This window comes from Pleurodeles waltl, chromosome 3_2 (assembly GCF_031143425.1).
Source record: "Pleurodeles waltl isolate 20211129_DDA chromosome 3_2, aPleWal1.hap1.20221129, whole genome shotgun sequence".
NCBI lineage: Eukaryota > Metazoa > Chordata > Amphibia > Caudata > Salamandridae > Pleurodeles > Pleurodeles waltl.
The window spans coordinates 100,249,104-100,268,317 of NC_090441.1; the positions used below are offsets into that span (position 1 = coordinate 100,249,104).

The 19,214-nt window shown below is 41.6% G+C and overlaps 1 protein-coding gene across 1 annotated transcript in view; it reads right to left on the reverse strand.

Annotated features, from left to right (window-relative positions):
• The window catches only part of CASTOR2 (cytosolic arginine sensor for mTORC1 subunit 2), a 333,451-nt gene that overhangs the window by 199,854 nt on the left and 114,383 nt on the right, over window positions 1–19,214 (reverse strand). The gene's annotated exons all lie outside the window — the stretch shown is intronic.

Here is a 19,214-nt window from a genome sequence, read left to right on the forward strand (position 1 = left end):
ACTTTCTAGTTGTGTTGGGCTCCGGCAGTATCGGTGGACTCGTGATCCTTGGGCGCCATTTTAAGGGACATGAAGTATGCAGAATAGCGGGTTCCGGAGCTCTAAGGCATGCTGATTTCTCACAGTTTTCAATATAATTTTCTAAACTATTACATAAACTTTCTGTGAACAATTGTTGCACTTTGTTACTATGCGGTGAAGGCGCAATGAACTAATGTCACAAATAAATGAATGTATCCATTGACCTTCTTGTTCACTTTCTCATTTTGGTGATTACTCTCCTGAGGAAGGTCCATCTCTTCCGATACAAGGGACGGCTTTAGCGCTGGTGGCGCCCTGTGCGACAGTGTTTTTTGGCACCCCCTCCCCATGACCACCTCCTCGGATTTACTTAATACCACCCGGCAAATGTGCCCATCATCACTCCATAGCCCCACTTTCACATACATTCATTTGTTTTATAGCTCTTGGAAAGGATGGCTTTACTAATCCACTCAGGTACCCGCATAAAATATAGTTCTGTTCTTTGCAGCAGGCATATTAACCCTCTATGCTACTTTATGGCGAGTCAAAGCTGCCACTAGACAAAACTCCGATCTCTCTCTCTCTCTCTAGCAGTATGTAGGAAAGTACCATCTTGCCTGGCATGTTACCCCCATATTTCACTGTATATATGTTGTTTTAGTCTATGTGTCACTGGGACCCTGCCAGGCAGGGCCGCAGTGCTCATAAGTATGTGCCCTGTATGTGTTCCCTGTGTGATGCCTAACTGTCTCACTGAGGCTCTGCTAACCAGAACCTCAGTGGTTATGCTCTCTCTGCTTTCCAAATTTGTCACTAACAGGCTAGTGACTAAATTTACCAATTCACATTGGCATACTGGTACACCCATATAATTCCCTAGTATATGGTACTAAGATACCCAGGTTATTGGGGTTCCAGGAGATCCCTATGGGCTGCAGCATTTCTTTTGCCACCCATAGGGAGATCTGACAATTCTTACACAGGCCTGCCAGTGCAGCCTGAGTGAAATAACGTCCACGTTATTTCACAGCCATTTACCAATGCACTTAAGTAACTTATAAGTCACCTATATGTCTAACCTTCACCTGGTGAAGGTTGAGTGCAAAGTTACTTAGTGTGTGGGCACCCTGGCACTAGCCAAGGTGCCCCCACATCGTTCAGGGCAAATTACCCGGACTTTGTGAGTGCGGGGACACCATTACACGCGTGCACTGTACATAGGTCACTACCTATGTACAGCGTCACAATGGTAACTCCGAACATGGCCATGTAACATGTCTAAGATCATGGAATTGTCCCCCCAATGCCATTTTGGCATTGGGGGGACAATTCCATGATCCCCCGGGTCTCTAGCACAGAACCCGGGTACTGCCAAACTGCCTTTCCGGGGTCTCCACTGCAGCTGCTGCTGCCAACCCCTCAGACAGGTTTCTGCCCTCCTGGGGTCCAGGCAGCCCTGGCCCAGGAAGGCAGAACAAAGGATTTCCTCTGAGAGAGGGTGTAACACCCTCTCCCTTTGGAAATAGGTGTGAAGGCTGCTGGGGAGGAGTAGCCTCCCCAAGCCTCTGGAAATGCTTTCATGGGCACAGATGGTGCCCATCTCTGCATAAGCCAGTCTACACCGGTTTAGGGATCCCCCAGTCCTGCTCTGGCGCGAAACTGGAGAAAGGAAAGGGGAGTGACCACTCCCCTGACCTGCACCTCCCAGGGGAGGTGCCCAGAGCTCCTCCAGTGTGTCCCAGACCTCTGCCATCTTGGAAACAGAGGTGTCTGTGGCACCCTGGACTGCTCTGAGTGGCCAGTGCCAGCAGGTGACGTCAGAGGCTCCTTCTGATAGGCTCTTACCTCTCTTAGTAGCCAATCCTCCGTCCTAGGTAGCCAAACCTCCTTTTCTGGCTATTTAGGGTCTCTGCTTTGGGGATCTCACCAGATAACGAATGCAAGAGCTCATCAGAGTTCCTCTGCATCTCCCTCTTCACCTTCTACCAAAGGATCGACCGCTGACTGCTCAGGACTCCTGCAAAACCGCAACAAAGTAGTAAGACGACTACTAGCAACCTTGTATCGCTTCATCCTGCCGGCTTTCTCGACTGTTCCCAGGTGGTGCATGCTCTGGGGGTAGCCTGCCTCCTCTCTGCACCAGAAGCTCTGAAGAAATCTCCTGTGGGTCGACGGAATCTTCCCCCTGCAACCGCAGGCACCAAAAGACTGCATCACTGGTCCTCTGGGTCCCCTCTCAGCACGACAAGCGTGGTCCCTGGAACTCAGCAACTCTGTCCAAGTGACTCCCACAGTCCAGTGACTCTACAGTCCAAGTTTGGTGGAGGTAAGTCCTTGCCTCCCCACACTAGACTGCATTGCTGGGTACCGCGTGATTTGCAGCTGCTCCGGCTCCTATGCACTCTTCCAGGATTTCCTTCGTGCACAGCCAAGCCTGGGTCCCCGACACTCTAACCTGCAGTGCACAACCTTCTGAGTTGTCCTCCGGCGTTGTGGGACTCCCTTTTGTGACTTCGCGTGGACTCCAGTTCACTCTTCTTCCAAGTGCCTGTTCAGGTACTTCTGTGCGTGCTGCCTGCTTCTGTGAGGGCTCCCTGACTTGCTGGGTGCCCCCCTGTCTCTTCCTCCAAGTGGCGACATCCTGGTCCCTCCTGGGCCACAGCAGCACCCAAAAACCTCTACCCCGACCTTTGCAGCTAGCAAGGCTTGTTTGCGGTCTTTCTGCGTGGGAACACCTCTGCAAGCTTCATCATGACGTGGGACATCTGTCTTCCAAAGGAGAAGTTCCTAGTCCTCTTCTTTCTTGCAGAACTCCAAGCTTCTTCCAACATGTGGCAGCTTCCTTGCACCCTCAGCTGGCATTTCCTGGGCTCCTGCCCACTCTCGACACTGTCGCGACTATTGGACTACATCCCCTTGTCTTACAGGTACTCAGGTCCGGAAATCCACTGTTGTTGCATTGCTGGTGTTTGTTCTTCCTGCAGAATCCCCCTATCACGACTTCTGTGCTTTCTGGGGGTAGTAGGTGCACTTTAAACCTACCTTTCAGGGTCTTGGGGTGGGCTATTTTTCTAACCCTCACTGTTTTCTTAGAGTCCCAGAGACCCTCTACAAGCTCACATAGGTTTGGGGTCCATTCGTGGTTTGCATTCCACTTTTGGAGTATATGGTTTGTGCTGCCCCTATACCTAGGTGCTCCTATTGCAATCTACTGTAATTTTACGCTGCTTGCATTACTTTTCTTGCTATTACTTAACTAAGTTTGGTTTGTGTACATATATCTTGTGTATATAACTTATCCTCATAATGAGGGTACTCACTGAGATACTTTTGGCATATTGTCATAAAAATAAAGTACCTTTATTTTTAGTTCTTCTGTGTATTGTGTTTTCTTATGATATTGTGCACATGACACCAGTGGTATAGTTGGAGCTTTACATGTCTCCTAGTTCAGCCTAAGCTGCTTTGCCATAGCTACCTCTATCAGCCTAAGCTGCTAGAAACACCTCTTCTACACTAATAAGGGATAACTGGACCTGGCACAAGGTGTAAGTACCTCTGGTACCCACTACAAGCCAGGCCAGCCTCCTACACAGTAAAATTAATTACAAAATTTATCTTGACATTTTGATTGCTTCCTGTCCTGTAGGCTGGACGCACAAGGAACTTTTCAGCGGGGGAATTTAAATCGCAAGTTTTGAAATTCATTGCTAAGCACAGAAATCCCCTGAGGTCAGCGCCCCCCAATCCAGATCAGCACCCAGTGCGGCCGCACAGCTCGCACCATCCTAAAGCCGGCCCGATTAGAAAGACACTACGCTGTCCTACTTCCTCTTTATTATAAAAGAAAAAAACACTCCTCCTCACCACTCCATAGAGGGGTAAAAGAACCCTCACTCCTAGCCTTGACATGACTTCCTGCTTTTTGTCTGCCTTCCCGGCAGGCATCTATGGTCCTGTACTCAGGGCTGCTGCAGGGAAAATACGTTTTATTTTGGTTCCTTCTTTGGTTTATGTTTTCAGCTTACTTTCTTTATTTGAGGCAGCCTAGTGCAGAGCACAGACTTGAAAATCTGGAGAAAGACAGGATATTTGGATTTACCTATCGATCCAAGAGGAGCTTGAGCCATGAGGACGAATAGCTCAGATGTTAGACCTGTAGCTCGTCTCTGTGGACCAGGCTAGTAGCTGCTGGTGCGGCCAGCTGGACCAAATGTTCCAATGATTCAGAGGTAGAATCATGATGCAGAATCAGGCAGTGCTTCCAGTGCCAATAGAGAAGGACCAAGGAGTTTATTCCAAACTTCTCTGAGTGGAAAAATCCTCTGGGAGTTTATGTCAGACAATCCTGAATCCAAAGAAAGTGAACACCTGGGTCTCCGTGATTCATTCAAGATGGATTGATTGTAAAGGATAATACCACTGATTCTCTAGATGAGTTCATTACACTATTTGCATATTTATTAATCAATTAGTAATACGTTTTTAATTATTAGTTATTTAACTTGCCAACCAATGTCCCTACAAACCCAACATCCTACACCTAATATATAACTTAAAAATGTAGTTATCACACAATAAATCTATTTTATAATCAATTTAACAATTATTAAAAAAAGACTAAATAACTTTTGTAATGAAATTTTATAAACTTCCCAAGCTATACCCCTACAAACCAGCAACCCGCACCTCTAGCATATAACTGAAAAATGTAATTACTACATAATTAATAAAAAATGAATTAAAAATTAGAAATAACTTAAAATTACAAACTATATTTTGAAATAAAGTTAATTATACAAACAATATTTAAAATATAAAATTAATTACTAAAACACATTAAAATAATTTACACATTTTATTTACAGCTATATTATTGAAAACGATATTAAAAACACAGATGGTTTTGAAAATGATATTACTTACCTAAAAAGTAGATATTAAGGTGATATTTCTGCACCACAATATTTGTGTTTTACAATTTTTTTTCCCTATATTTCTGAATCTCGATTTTTTAAAATCAATATTATGTACAAACACCTTGTTTGAGTCCAGTGATACTCAGGTATATTTGCAGACGATGTGGTCAACAAATGATGGACCTTTTAACGGGAGGAAGGTTGCTTTCAGTCTGATGTTTTGGTCTAGGTCCACAAAGGATGAATGCTAGACAGATGTGCTGTCATTCCTATGACCTAGGAGTCTTTTCTATGCCTTTCTACCCCTTTTCCTTTTCTTGCAGGGCGCCTTTGTATGTACTCCTTTATTTGGCTTTTCCACAACATATCAAGGCATTCCCAACAGCTAACACATATCATGCAACAGTAATGAAGAGTGGTATACATACTGGGCAGAAGATTCTCCACTAGGGATCCTTCGTTGTTCCATCCACCAACCCCAAGAATAGCCATGTTTCTAGCGGCTGCGTCAGGGTACTTTTGCAGTAAGAACCAGCTTATGTTCTTAAAGTCCATTCACCATAAACTCTGGATCAAGAAGTTAATTTGCTGCGGTTATATCTCACGCAGTGACACCAGAACAGAATTCTTTGCATTAACTAAATGTTAAAAGGGCCATAATGATTTACTAGGAGTGTGTCACTGTGGATTTTTTGGTTCTTAACTTTGGTTCAGTTAGAACCGGGCTTATGCTTCTACTCTCACTTTCAGTCGATGTATGTGTTCCAATATTTAAACAGTCTATGCTGAGAATCACAATGTTTGTCCTGGTGAGGTTCATATAATAATCGACCAGGAGCATATCTGTTTCCTGGACACAGGTTCAGGGGGCGTCCTTTATGGAGATGTGTCATGCAGCTACTTGGGCAGTCCCTTCTACCTTTTTCTTTGTGAACATAATGCTTAGGGAAAATTTGGTTTTAGACTTCTGTCACCTGTCTCATATTGTTAATGAGTTCTGTCTTTTGCTGAATTAAAATTCTTCATGGTTGTTGTTTCAACAATTGTGCATGTGTGTTTATCTGGCAAGCCTGTTATGCGTTTGGCATTACTGCCTCTTTAATAAATGTGCTTGAGTGTGTGTTTTGGCATGGTTATAATGTTTTTTGGCCTTACTGCTCTAATTTTCTTTGTTAGTCATCACGAGAGTCCATTAAAGGGCCAGGAGTTGCAATCAAAAAGAGAAAAATGTAGGCTTTCTGGGTGTCGCATGATGAGGAAGCATTTTTACTCCCTCCAATCCTGACAGCCCTCGTTCACAAAGTGGAAGCCGTCCATTGGTTGTTGGTATCCAATCATTTGCGTGCAACCACAACTGTGGTCACAAATCACTTGTACATGGCACTATGATGAAGAAGGAGTAGGGTAGCATCCCTTTCACGCCGCCCCACCTTCCAAATTGTGATGAATTGGAAAGCGCACATCGTAACGTCCATTTAGCATACTGAGACTTGTCTTTTTGAGGTGGAAAATGCCTGTGATGTTGCGAACTGCAGGCTTTGCTGTAACAAAAAAGCTTTGTACATAATGTCTTAGGTTGCATTCTTATACAGCAACCTGAAAAACAAGCATTTGAAATGCAATAGGTCTTGCATTTGCTTGAGTTAAATATATTGGTATTGTAAATTTATAACTGGACTTTACCTGCCAGATAAATTGCTCAACCCTGCCTCATAATTTTGTCTTTTCTTGCAATATAATTCCAGTGGCCCTGCATATAACTAAAACACTTCGATTCACCTTCTTCTTCTATCAGCGGCAAAAAATTAAAACGTTGTCATTTAGCATCCTGATTCAAATCTGCCATGCTAATTCAAATAGAATACCACTTTCACCACCCCACCAGTTGCTAGTTGGCTAACACAATTCCCCAAAAAAGACACAAGACAGCCACTGGGAGTAATGAGAGTAATAAACTAGAAGGGCCATCCAAACATATCAAGAATGTTCAAACAGTAATAGTGCAATAAGGATGTTAAGTTGGCCTGAATTATGGTCATAATTGTAATAAGGAAAGATTATTGAAACATATATAATTATCATATAAACCATTCTCAGAAAAAAAACTTTTGGCATTAGGGTGTAATGCGCAAAACAGTCCATGGAGGGCACCGTAACAAAAATATCATTTGTAAGAAACATGGTCATGTAACCATATTGTTAACCCCTACCCCACGATAAAACAAACCGGAGATCGCAATGCAGTGTAACCACATACTTAGCCCCTAGAATGCATTTGTAGGGCTGGCAGGTCTACTGCAATGATATTACAAACAAGGTCTTTAAAACAAAACTTCTCCCAGCTGTAAAACAAATGTTTTAGCCATAAGAAAGCTTTAACAGATACTGAATGGTGGGAGAGGTTATTTTGGGGTCCCCACTAACCTAGTGTGCGGACCCAAAGATGATGTAGGCAGAAAGAGCACGTTGTCGTGAATGTTTTGGAGGTGGTCCTAGGACCACCTCAGGCTGAGTTATGAGAAAAATGTTTTGTAAAAGTAATGCCCTGCAAAGCATTATGGGTAGAGTTTTCCCAAGTGCAGTGAATATTGTAATATTGGCTCTTCAGCTGTGCCGGGAGAGCTCCTTTAGCTTTGAGGATTTCTGTTTTACGTAAAGCATTCACCTATTTCAATTGTTTTTTTTGAGGGGAGAGCCACAAGAAATGACTCCGATTAGGTAACTGAACAATATGACCAGCGCTCCAATACGGCCAATCGAGTTCACGCTGTTGTGCCTGTTCGTGCTGTGAGTGCCATGGAGCAGGAAGGGGAGAGACAAAATAAATAGTTCTCCCACACTCAAATATATCTGCAGCCGTGCAATAATCCATGTAACAGGGGCTATGTGCAAGGCGAGATAAACACAGCCTCAAGGCAGGACAAACGTAAACAAACGTAAACCATTTACCAATAACATCAAAGGATTTTTTAAAGGAAAGCCCACGAACGAGTGAAAGTGATGGGTGTCAGATGGGCGTGGTTAAAAGCCCGCAATACTTACAACAGGTCAAAGCGCTTGCACACTCGACCTAAACATGGAGAGGTTTCAGTGTGTCAATGAGTGTTACATTAAAATAACAAACTATGCTTAAGGCAGTAACTGATGCTATATTGTTTAAAGAGTAAAAAATACAAACTTCAAGATGACAACTGACCTCTCTGTCAAGCTTAGGTGTATTTTTTTTTTATTCTTGAGGAATTTGTGTACAACTAATTCAGAATGGAGGCTCTATCAAAGAATATCAAGACATCCTTGTGTCCTGGTTACAGACAATTCAGCATACAAGGAAATAAAGGAGACATTTCAGTACTGTACCTGGCGCCTCCTCATAGTTCCTGCCAACGATGATAGAGTGGCACGTATGCAAGTTGTGACATTATCTCCACTCAGACTATCAATGGCATCCCGGGTCCTGCCTTAGACATGGTGTTCAATAAGAGGCGTCAGGCTTTTAAAGGCATACATTACCCTCCCTGGGGTTGAAGGCTCCCAAGAGGGAGGAAACTATTTTATTTATTTGACACAAGTGGCGCGTGCTGCAAATTGGCAAAGTTAAAACAGGATGTATTTGCAGTTACTCTAATTGCAGAAGAACTATTTCTGGAGCTTAGGTGTGAAACAGCCTCCACTGATGACCTGTCTAAGTGACGGCTTTTAGCAGTATTTGCTAACTTCAACAAAAATCATCTGTTAAAGCGAAAACATTTTGAGGGCAATGCTCCCAATAAGGTATTTCTTCATTGTCAAAAATATGCAGAATATATGTTATCTGTCAAGTAATGTCACACAGGTTTCGGGTGATGCTACAGGCGGTAGCCATAAAAGACCTATCTGTTGCAGCCAACCAAGATCCATACAACTTCCTCGCATTAGGAGCAACTCTTATTGATCTTATTTGTTCGATAGAATTCCACATGGTGTTAGAGTTTGGAGCGGCAAAGCAAATGGTCCTGGCTTCTTTGTTAGGGGAAGTGTTTGATAATTTCTGGGTATACCTTTGTGTTTTGCCACCAGTAGCCGCAGAAAGAAGGTCTCATAATGAAGCAACATCATGGGCTACAGCATCGAAGTAGGAGCCTTTGGTGGAATAGACCACATTAGCAGAGTTAAGCTGTATACTTCAAGAGAAGAAAGTTAGGACAAGGAGTAAGGAGGTTAAGTTGGCATTGTAAGTTGTGAGCTTATATGGCACACACAAGCAAACATTTTGAGCAGTAGTTAACTTCTAACATTGCATCCTCAAGAAAGCCTATGAGCATCCACATCTCGACCTTGTGAACAAAAAAAAAAACAGGTGTTGATTCAACAACGTTATCATGGCCACAATGTAAAACAAATTAACAACAAGGGTGATTAGCAAGTATAACTGTGACTTATGACAGGCTAAAGCAGTCAAACAGCTTGTTTTTCGTAAACCAAAAAAATATGTGTCTTTAATTATTTTGTTGTTGTGCCATCAAAGTAAATACATCAAAGAATACACACTGAGTCCAAGTTATTCATCATGTTGCATCTTCAATCTTAACAAAGATTTGGTGATACCCATCACCGTGACCGAACGGGAAGAAAAAATGGGACAATGTAACCAACCACAAAATGCCATGGCCTTGATGGACTACCAATATATGCAATAGCAGACCATGAGAAGCAACTGAACTCCTGGGTGAGTTGTTCGGTTTCCTAATTTTTTGAAGAACTAATGACATAAGGCAACCTTGTACTAACAGCTGTACTTCATTAGAAAGAAACATCCTTTTTTAGAAAAACACTAATGTTGCAGTAAAAACACCCCATGTGTATCAATAGTAATATTGATCAGTAAATTGGTATAGCACAAAAGACTCATCTATACATCTGCTGCTTCTTAGCTAGGTCTTTGCTGTAGTAATATATACATACTTTATACATGTGCTATGACGTTTGTCACACTAGGGGAAGAAGCATTTTGTCACCCAACTGGCAAGGAAATAGGATGCATATATGAGACAACTAGAGCCAAAATCAATTTGCGGTGGTACAAGCTACAGACACATACACAGAATACATAACTGGTATCTGTGTTCTGTGGTTCAATATTGCCATCACTGGGTTTTGTTGACTTCAAAAAGCAACTAACAATGAACACTGGAGGGAATTAGAATGTTTAGGTTTTGTTTAAGTTTCATTAAAAAAGTGTTGATAGCACACTGGACAATAGTGACGGCCAGCAGTTCTATGTGATTCTGTGACTGCAGCGTTACTACATAATTAGCGATTTACAGCACTTGCAATATAATTTCCAAATTTCACCAAAAAAACATTTCAAGCTCAAATGGATGAAAATAGTTCTGCCAAAAAATGTACCCTATAATTTATGTTAGTTTATGACACATAATTGAAAATGTATGCTGTATATTCCTAGTAGCCTAATGATGGCAAAGCTCAATGGGAGTGTTTGGGGGCGGTCATAATGGGATGAAACATGTATTTCGCAGGGGGTCACGTAAGGCCAAAGGCTGAGTGGTTTATAAATGTCACTTGAACCCTGAGGTGGCAACGTAGGACCATATTGCACGTTAGATATTACATATTGTTTCTATTACATTTATTGATTTTAGTGCTGTTTAGAAGGATTTGGAGCATTTGAACACCATTAATTGCTTGATACTGCAGATATGCATGTCAATGTTTTGAAAATGTATTTTTATGTTATGGATAATGTGCTATTTAAAATGTGTTTTACACAATAATGTGCATTATCATAAGTCTAATTTTGAATGCAAAGCATATTGCAATGAAATTAAAAACAAGCACTCTAAAATGTGCTTTTCTTATGTAGTACATTGACGTTACAGAGTAGGTTTAACAAGACATATAACGAGAAATAAAATAAAGTGCAATTTGGGGCAGCTTAAGTTTTGCTGACAGAATTCTATGTTTCCACTGTTTGCTTTCAGACGCCGGGGAGGATTCAGTGGCAGATGCTTGTATCAAGGATGCGTCTGCAAGGATGAGCTTGTCAGGTGTGTTGATTAATGCTCTGCAAAGCAGCACTAGCAGTTTTCTTTGTTACCAGCACTGAACCTTTTATACTTGTTTAGTGAAGCTAAACTTCCTGCACCTAATTCATAACTGTGAATAACGGGAAATAATTCACATTTAAAATATCTTTTCTCTGAAATACATGCTTTGAAATTACGGACAAACATTTAACAAAAAGGCTTAATAATGTAATATATCTATCTATATATCTTGGCCAAACTTGACAATTTGTCTACTTGGCAGCCATGATGAATGGGACGGGGACTGTTCCATAGGTGAGTCTTCCTGACCTAGCTTTTCTGATGAAGGATGAGATTGTCTATCCTTACATGTATGAAGAGGTTCATTTATTTAAGTTATTTATTCTAAATTTAAGTTCTTACTATGGTTTTAACTAACTGATCCAAATACATTAAATTGAAACTGATTAATGATGGTGATTGATGGTTGACAGATTGTTAATGATGCCCTATGATGGTCCTTATATTAACTATACCCTCTGATTATTAATTATGTGGTCTGGTGGGCGACAGATTGTTAATAGTGTCCTTTGATGGTCCTTAGCTTGTTGCTGGTGCGCAATGATGGTTGCTAGATTGTTAATGCTGCCATATGATGTTCCTTACATTCGTATTAGTGCCCTGTCATGTTCCTTTCATTAATGATGGTGATTGATATATTGTTAAGGCTGCCCTGTGAGAGTCCTTGGATTATTAATAACGATTGATGGATGATAGATTGCTGATGTTGCCCTATGATGCTCCTTAAATTGCGAATGGTTCAAAATCCTGGTTGAATGATGCCTTAGATTAGTCCTAGGACTGTCAATAGTACCAAATGATACCCACTGATTGTTGATAATGGCCACGATGTAGCACAATTTCAAGGATGCAAGAAGAGAGGTCCTGTTACCGCCTCATGAGTAGCAGAAAAGCAGCTATAGTTGGATGCAGTGGGCTCTGTACAACCTTGGACACCGGTGCAAAGGCACTTGCTGCTCCAAAGATACTTATGCCTCATCATATCAATGGTTGTTAGATCGCTAATTAGGTCTAACCGTGGCTCACCATTTGATAATTAAGACCAATGAGTAATAATAATGTCCAATAAAGACACTTATAATGTCAAGGATGTTCAATGAAAGTTCAGATTGGTAATGATAGCAAATAGGATCTTCAGATTGTTAATGGCCCACAGATGCTAAATCATGCTTGATGAAGATACCTACGTCGGAATGAGCCGATGACCAGGGAGCTCACTGTTGGACGGTACATTATATAATTGCTTTTGATTAATGTTGCTGTGGGTCTGTGAGTGAGTGTGGTAGTGGTTTTGTGGGTCTGTTAGTGGATGTGTGAGAGAGTGACTGGGTGTGTGACTGAGTTTGCGAGTAGATGTAATTTTTTTTTTATTGGGCTCTGGATCTGCAGAGCCACTGCAGATTCACATGGGGGGGGGAGCAAGAGGGGGGGTGGACTAAGCGCAGCGGAGGATGCACACCTCCACCAGGACCGAGTCCAAATATACAAAATGGCGGATGCAACTTTCCTTCCAGTTGCGGCCAGCCAAACACGGTACTGCTCATGTGTGTGGACCTGCGGATCCTCAGCATTCCTAGATATACATAAATATCTTTTTTTTTATTAACTCCAAAACTACTGAACAGATTTACGCCAAAATACAAAAAAAAAAACACACTTTCTTGACAAAGATCTAGCTTCCTGGCAAATTTAGTGTAATTACATTCGGCGGTTCGGGCTGTGTTAAAAAATCACTGTGAGAAAATGCATTCGGAAAATGAATATATAAATATATAATCATATACATAATATGTACATAAGATGTATATTTTTTCACTGAATAACAAACAAAGGTTACAGGGACATTGTAATTAGGCACGGGCGCATGTTATAGATATCTTAGGGCACGAGTTACAGGGACTGGAGATAACCAGAACTATAACTGCTTACTTTCAATGGTTTTGTTCTGGGCTGTGTTCAAAATCACCTTGAAAAAATGCATGGGGAAAATGCATTTTGGGGCCACCCACCCCCACCTTTTTCTCAGCTCCCGCTTGATGGATCACCCTGAAACTTTCAATACAGCAGCTGAACTAACTGGCACACTAGTTTTGAAAATGTTGTGAAGTTTTGTCAAACGACCCCAAAGTTATTAGCAAAAAAAAAAAAAATGCTTATATATATATATATTAATTATTATTATTTTTTTTAGATGCAAAAAACAAAGGTTACAGGGATGTTATAGGGAGCCGGTGTGAGTTATAGTTGCCTTAGGGCATGAGTTATGGTTACTGGAGATAGCTATAACTGCTGAATTTCTATGGTTTTGTGTGCATAAAATGAGAAGCTAACTAGAACATTCCTTTAACCTTTGTTTTTTTAACTGAATTTCTGTTTGTTTTTAATTATATTTCCTAAGTATAAAGTCCCTGTAACCTTAGTTTTTTTTCAGTGAATTTCTGTTTTTTAAAGTTAAGTAATATTTAATTACTTTACGTTAATCCAACACCACGCATGGCGCTAATCCCCTATAACCACCCAACCCCGTGCCACACATGACCTTTGGCCGTGTGCGGCAGGGGTTGACCGGAGTGCCTGGCCAGTGGCCAAGCCCTGCAGCCAAACCCCAATAGGGCCCTCCTCCCTGCCCGATTTAGGTCCCAGAGCCTCCTTCCTCCGGGGCCTGGCCAATTTTTGAAAGCGTTAACGCAAATCATCGTGACAAGACCGCAGACTGACAATTACGCTGTGTGCGTGTTCATTAGCAGATCTAGGAGCCACAAGGAGAAATATTTTGACTAATTTGTGACACGATCAGAAAGAAAGAAAAATGTCTACACAGGTTAGAATCCACCTTTTTAAATCAATATTGCGCATTCTTTGCTGCCCTTCATATTTTCTCTTTGTATTCAAGAGTAGGCTCACTTTCTTATATGATGTGTCGTCACTGTTTTTATCGTTTGTTCTCATGTAACCTGTTCACTCTTGTGTAATTCATCACTACTCTAACCGTACATAAAACTGCATGAATACATTAAATAAAAACACACACACAGGCGCGATACAGGTCGTTGGTAAAAAGGACACATCAGAGCCAAAGTTGCTCATTTGAGGGGTTTAACATATATTTTTTTGTAGATTGTGCATTCCTGTACAAAAACAGAACGAGCAGTGGTAAAAAAAATAGGACTTTTTTTTTTAAATGGCATGGCCTGTACCTTGAAGGCACTAGCGATGGATATAGAAAAAACTATGAAACTCAAACATAATTATCAATTCCCTTGCCGACGACACTGTCCTCCTCTCATTAACAGCGAACTCCAGGCACAAGTTGACAGAGGGATTTGCATGATATTGTTTGATGCAATCCTTAACAATACACATTGGGAAGCCAAAAACAATGATTATGAAAAATGCAAAGCACCTTAGAAGCGCGTTTGCTATTATGAAAGAAATAGTCTTTGGAAAGCGCAAACGACTTTGACTATTTTGGGGTACTTTTTACTTACTAAGCTGGACCGGAGTACCCACATTAATAAAGCCACAAGTAGATTGAAGGAGACTGCGCATGCGCTATATTAGCGACGCTCCAGGGATATAGTCAGAGAACAGTAACAGCCTCCATATATGTAGCAGAACTCTGGGGTTGTGTAAACAGCAAAATGATTATGGGATCTGGAAACAACTTCTTAAGGGCCTTGCTGAAGTTAGGACCAGGAACCCCGCTTGTAGCACTTTACTTGGAATTGCGCATTGAACCTATTTTGCATGTCATCGCCCAACTCCTGATTTTACATTAGGTGAGGCTGAAAAGCAACTGGCAAGGAAGTATTTATGTAAAACATGGGGGGGGGGAGCAGCGTTTAGTGGTGCATCCCAGGTGGCATGGTTTCCCCATGGTCAAGGTTTACTTGTCAAATAGGGAAATATGGTCCAACCCAGGCCCTCCTGGTTCTGATACAGCAGTACAGTAAAGGAGGACTACTGGGAGATGAAAACTTCAGAAATGTTAAAGTTAGCTGACTCCTAAACACTTCTGACAGCCTATCTGATCCACATGAAAAATCTAGGGGCTGAAAGTTATCTGGATTGTGTTTATCCTGCGACAAGATGTGCAATTTATCTTAAATTTTGCCTAGTCGTCCTTAGGACCAATGAGTATTGAGCAAAGTGGGATAAGGCCCCCTCTTGTGCTGCTCGTTGCAACTAGTTTTGGGGGGATAGCCTTGGTTATACATTTCTTGTTGTTTTCCACAAAAACCTCGGGCCCATGAGAAAGTGGCTACTACCCCTCTTTATGAGCCAATCACAATTAAAACGAATGTGGTGTACCTTTGCTATAAAACATCAGACCCTTGCATTTGCAATTTAGTCACAACTGATCTGTGGAAAGCATGATGTACAAGACTAAAGGATCCCTGGGTTTTGTGGTAAGTCTAGGACATTGGTAAATGGTAGAGACAAATTTTGTGCAAAGTGGATTTGTATGCTAGTTTTTTAGGGTTGTGCCTGTGAGTGCACACGCTAGCGCATGCTATCGCATGCGAGGCACTGCTGTGTACAGTAAAGGGCTTGGAGCCCGCCTGATGCTCACCATTTGTTGGTTTGCGTGGCACTCTTCTCTACAGCCTCGTAATTCGTCAAGGCATGTCTGGCATCATTTCCCTTCCTATCTGTGGAGCAGGGCTCAAGCACTAATTGATTCCTACTTAATTAGTGCCCGTCTGTTGCTCCAGACATTATTGAGGTACTGTTTTGTTCTAACTTCCAGTTCCCCACAAAGAGAAGGCGTGTGACTGGCAAAAACGGCCCAGCAGGACAAACAAAACTGTAAAGTTTTATTTTTTAAAGCTAACTTTATTTTATTTTGTTAAGTCGTCTTTTCTCAGTTTTCACTCATGTTTTTGTTGTTTTTGCTTGTGGGCGCTGTTGTCAAACAATAACAATTAACTTGTTTGAAATATGTGAGACCCATTGCATTGCAAATGCTTGTTTTATATTTATTGTGATAACGAATTTGTTCGGGATTCTCACTTTTGCATGTATAATAGGGGTTGCATTAATTTGAATTTTATAGTGTCTGTAGTTTGTTATGGCAAAAGCTGAAACAATAAAGTGAATTATGCATTTGTCATATTTGGAAACTTCTCGATAGGTTAGTGCCTATCAAAGGCTTCTGGACTCAGGTGGAGTCAGTCAGGTATGAGCATATGCCCAGCACATGACTGTTTGTTCTGGCCCTGTTGTCCCTTGATAACCAGCCATGGACTCCTGTTGTACATGACGGGACCATGGATTCATGTGGTACAAGACCAGACATGGATTTCTATGGTGATACTATTTTATTGTGATGGGAATGGACATATGTTTTGCCCCAGGGTACCCTTGGAAGATAAAAGCAGGAAGCATTGTTTCCATTTGCCATGTCTGTGCAATTCCACAAATATCATTTTGCTTATATCTAAAGGAAGCAGAGAATAAACCTATTATGTTCTATGGTAGTGGTGACCAGGTCCAGTGTAGGATGACCAAATTTGTGCCAGATTGTCATCATAGACATTGACTATGTATGTCAGTGAGCTTGATTTCCATTCATTTTATTTAAATATGGGCACATGAAAACCTGGCATGGATCCGGCCCTCCTACAAATCGGATTCCTCAAAAGAGATTCCAGCCAATCACAGGCTACACAATTATGCTGGATGTCTTCAGGGAATAAGTGTATCATTATGTTATGGACTATGAGCTAACAGAATGGAACACGTTTATTTGTTATCACACAATTGGAGATATTAATTTAAAAAATACTAGACCTTTCCTGCACAACACTAATGACTGATAAAAGTTTTAAAGTACCTGGGAGGTTAGTACACAAGCCAAGGTCATATGAGCAAAGGCCCAATTCTGTGTACTAACCATCGTAGCAAGAGGGATTTATAATAAGATAAACTGGATGGGGGTCTCCAACCTTTTCTGTAAAGAGAGCTGCTTATGTTCAATGAAACTCATTGAGAGCTAATATTATTATTATTACTGCAATAGTGTTCACGTCAGACAATATTATATTAGTGGACACCATATGCAAGGTTACCACCAGGTTACTACCAGCGATCAACTCAGTGCATCAGACATGGTCACCAGCAGTAATATAAAAAAAGCTTTAGAAATATGGGACAGCTCTACACGAGTAATAAGTAACAGCCATAGTGCCAATGCCTCTGGTACCAAGGTAATAACATTTGATAAAATTATCCTCAATGCCACATGAGTTATCACTCAAATATTAGCCTTAACTATATTTGAAAAATTTAGTAATTTTCCTTCAAATATCAGCTCATGAGTTCTGAAAATAAACACAATTTCATCTCGAATACACACGCTCAATTTTAGTATACACATATTACTTCAACTAAGCAAAAGCTTTTAACTTATTAGTGTAGACTGCAGACTGGAGAGATACTTACAGGTAGCTGGAGAGCTGCCGGTAGCTCATGAACTCCTCAGTGGAGAAACCTACACCATAACTAAGCAGACCACCCCAATGTATTTGTCTACCTTGCATACCAATCTGTGTGATTTCAACAAACCTATTTACGATGAAAGCCATGATGATGGATCAATTCTGACTACAACTTTTAGAAATTCTTACTAGCTGTTATATTTTGGGGCCTGGTTAATACTACTCACACCAGCTTTAATCACATGAACTCTTTAATCCTTTCTTATTCTTTCCATAGCTGAGCCCCTAACTCCAGTGCTCTGAAGTCCAAAGCCAGTAAAGGACTTTCTCCTTCATGATCTCAGTAAGTGGCGCACAAGTCATCTTTCTATTTCTGATTTCTCTTTGTTGCCAAAGCAACAAAGTAACAAATATTTTGAGTGGACTTTTAGTCTATCTTTTGCACATGGTTGGGTGGCTTTCATGCCATTCTCATTACCTCCTCCCTATTCTAGTGTTTGTCCAGCTGCTGGAGTATTTTGATTTTAGTTTGCTTTAGGACTGGCTTGACAATGCACATGTCTGCAAGTCCGATTGTTCCTATGTTTTTAAAATAGACTGAGAGGGCTTTAGCTCCATCCAGAGGAGTATTTTTCTCACCACATTCTACTGGCTGATTGGTGTATCATTTCACCTCCTATCGACTGCTTGCATGTAAAGCATGAAGAACTATTCTATATGTTACATTACTGGTTTAAATCACCATAGATTAAATTCTTAACCTCACTGATATATGGCTTACATAAAGCATCTGTTTTTAGTTTTGTTAGGTCGAGCGTAAGCGTCCGACCTCTTGTATACTTTTAAGTATAATTCTTCTGTGGGCTTGAAGTTATTTCATTTGTTAGTTTCAGTGTGATTTAAAAATCCTTGCTTGCTAGTGGTCGGTGATGCCTCTTTGTCCCTCCTTTTTCTGTGTGGGAGCAGAGACCAACTTCTGTATCATTACGCTTTGTCCTGTTTATCTGGTCTGTAGAGGACTTTTTTTCACTTTGTTTCCTGCTCCTTTCCAGGGATGCTTCCCTTTTCCTTTGCAGAGCATCCTTGTTCTGAGCTTAGCTGTAAACAAGGCTATAAATCTGGCTGTTATCTTGATCACACTTGGTCTTTGTGGGCTCTCTGCACCCTCTCCCAGCTGCCTTGCTCCCGCCCTCCCTTGGCTTGGAATTTCTTTACCAAATGTCCCTGCCTGTGGGGTGCTTAGAGCAAGGGTGGAGGATCACTTGTGATTGCTTATAGCCTAGTCATCCAGCTCTTGCAGGGCTCTGCAATCCTTAGATACAGTGCCCACTTCTGCTCTATACTGGGGTCCCACTCGCAGCCCCATCAGTGCACCTCTGTTCACACACTCCAAACATTCAGCCGTGCCAGTGCCAGGAACTCCACATGCGCTGTCTGCCAGAGCACCTCAGTTATTGCAGTCAGTACACTCTGCTGCTCCAGTACTGGGATCTGAGGCACAACTATGTCAGTGCACCTCAGTTCAAACACTCCAAGCCCTCAGCTGTGCCAGTGCGAGGAACCCCACACACACTGTCTGCCAGAGCACCTCAGTTCTTGTGGTCAGCACACTCTGCTGCTCCAGTACTGGGACCTAGTGTGTCGCTTCTTCAGTGCACTTTAGTTCACACACTCCAAGCCCTCAGCCATGCCAGTGTCCGGAACCCACACATGCTGTTTGCCAGAGC